Source organism: Callospermophilus lateralis, chromosome 1, assembly GCF_048772815.1.
Source record: "Callospermophilus lateralis isolate mCalLat2 chromosome 1, mCalLat2.hap1, whole genome shotgun sequence".
In the NCBI taxonomy this organism is placed as follows: Eukaryota; Metazoa; Chordata; class Mammalia; order Rodentia; family Sciuridae; genus Callospermophilus; species Callospermophilus lateralis.
The window spans coordinates 71,994,270-71,996,679 of record NC_135305.1 but is presented as its reverse complement, the minus strand read 5'-3'; the positions used below and the strand labels follow the sequence as shown (position 1 = coordinate 71,996,679).

Below are 2,410 nucleotides of genomic sequence, written 5' to 3'. Positions count from 1 at the left end.
TAAAAATAAAAGGCTAAGTCATAATCTGAAAACAGAGCAGTGAGAGTATGCTCTTCTGTACAAGGCAGTTTTTCCTGAGGGCCTGTGTGGTACCTATCTGCAGCCTTATTTTAGGATAAAGATCTGATATTCTAGATGAAATGTTAATTGAGAAAATAAGTAAGTTCGTAAACCTAAACATATTATCACTAAATAAAATACTAATGATCGTACTTCCTACAGATTAAAATATATCAGACAATCAGAGCATCTAAGTTTCAAGTCAAGCTAATAAATATGCCAACAGTGATAGAAGTAGGAAAAGAAATATGACATTCTTATCCCACTTTTCAGTTTATGCTCAAAGGACTTAAAATCAGCATACTATAGTGACACAGCCACATCGTTGTTTATAGCAACTCAATTCACAATAGCTAAACTATGGAAACAACCTGGGTTTCCTTCAACAGATAAACAGATAAAGAAAATGTGGTATATATACACAATGGAATAACAGCCATAAAGAAGGATGAATTTAAAGCATTTGCTGGTAAATGGATAGAACTGGAGAATATCATGCTAAGTAAAACAAGCCAATCCCCCAAAACCAAAGGCAGAATGTTTTCTCTGGTATGTGGATGCTAACCCCCAACAAAGGAGGGGAAGGAGGGGAAGAAGAGGAAGGAAAGGAAGGAGGAGAAGAATAGAAATCAATTAGATTAGACAAAGGGAAATGAAGAGACAGAGAGGGGAATAGGAAAGACAGTGGAATTAATCAGAAATAGACATCCTATTCTTGTATATGAACATGATCAGGGTAACACCACATCATGCACAACCACAAGAATGGGGTCCAAATAAGAATAAGTTATACTCCATGTATGTGTAACATGCCAAAATGCAGTCTACTGTCATGTGAGTCTAAAAATGAACAAATAATAATAAAAAATCTGTTGGAAATCATAAAAAAAAACTGGCACTATGAAACCACATAAACTATGTTCTGATTGCAAGAGGAAAAAACGTAACTTTCCCTAAAAAAAGATTATTCAGACACTATGCCAACCTGTGGTACCTAATGACAGGATATAAGCATTCTGTGTCTCCTAAGAAGAGACAATGCAAATTTTAAAAGTTAATCATGATCAATTTCTTGCCCAGATGGTTGAACTTAAATCTAATGAAGACTTTAGGTCTAACTTTCAGAAGCCACAGAAGTTCATCTTCAGAAAGTAATTATATTCTTCTAGGATGTGGAAATTTTCCAGAACAACTGGTAAAATCTATTGATGTAGTTGGTATCATAAAAAACATGTTACTCTAGATTACAAGCAGGGAGGAACATGACAATGCATACTCCTGGAGTGGACACTGACTTGGATACTGAATGGAAATCTGGAAAATTTGGCTGTGAATTGGGTATGAAGAAATATGAAGAAATTATTGAATGTGCTAAGGTGTTTGTCTAGCCAGGATTCTCCGGAGAATGAAAACCAATCTGTATCTACTGTGCCTGTACCTCTATGTATTTCATTTATATTTCAAGAATTTTTTTTTCCTAAAGGAACTGACTCTGATTGTGTGGACTGGTTAAATCTAGATTCTATAGTGCAGGCTGACAAGCTGAAAATTCTGTAAAAAGTTGATGCTATAGTATTGAGTCTAAAATGTGCAAGGCAGGTCAGCAGGCTGGAACTCAACTAAGATCTCTATGTAATAGTCTGGAAGTGGGATTCCTTCTTATTCAGGAAATGCATCTTTGCTCTTCAGGCCTTCAACTGACTGAGACACGTCCATATTATAAGAGATAATCTGCTTTTACTTAAAGTCAACTGGTTGTAAATGTTAATCACATCTTTTAAATGCCTTCACAACAACATCTAGACTAGTGTTTGACCAAACAGATGTGTTCCAGAGCTTAGCCAAGTTGACAAAAGAAGTTAATTATCAGGATCCTCATGTTCATAAACATGATGATTGATTTTTCAGGCCATTGTGAGAGATGTGACTCCCTCGAAAATTGTTGCAATGTTAGCACATTACCTGAATTAGGAGGAGAGAGAGAGAGAGAGAGAGAGAGAGAGAGAGAGAGAGAGAGAGAGAAAGAAGAAGAAGAAGAAAAAGAAGGAGGAGGAGGAGGAGGAGGAGGAAGGGAGGGAGGGAGGGAGGGAAGAAGGAAGGAAGAAAGGAAGGAAGGTAGGTTAGTTGGTTAATGGTGTTAGGTGTTGTCTTAGTATCCTTGAATGGGTGGCTAATAAACTTCAGACAACTATTTCTTATAATTCAAGTTATTGAAAGTCTAAGATCATAGTGTGGTGTAGTCATTCTGCTGGGGCACTCTCTTTGGGCTTCAGGTTCTCAACCAGTCATTGTATGCTCACATAATGGGAAGATAGGAGAGCTCTCTGGATTCTCTTGTAAGAGCACCAGT

The 2,410-nt window shown here is 36.9% G+C and overlaps 1 non-coding gene across 1 annotated transcript; it reads left to right on the top strand.

The window, feature by feature from the left end:
* Window positions 1-1,931: 1,931 nt before the first annotated feature.
* LOC143384394 (small nucleolar RNA U13) lies at window positions 1,932-2,028 on the top strand. The gene has a single exon (XR_013089311.1). It is a non-coding gene; the product is annotated as a small nucleolar RNA U13 (small nucleolar RNA).
* Window positions 2,029-2,410: the final 382 nt, after the last annotated feature.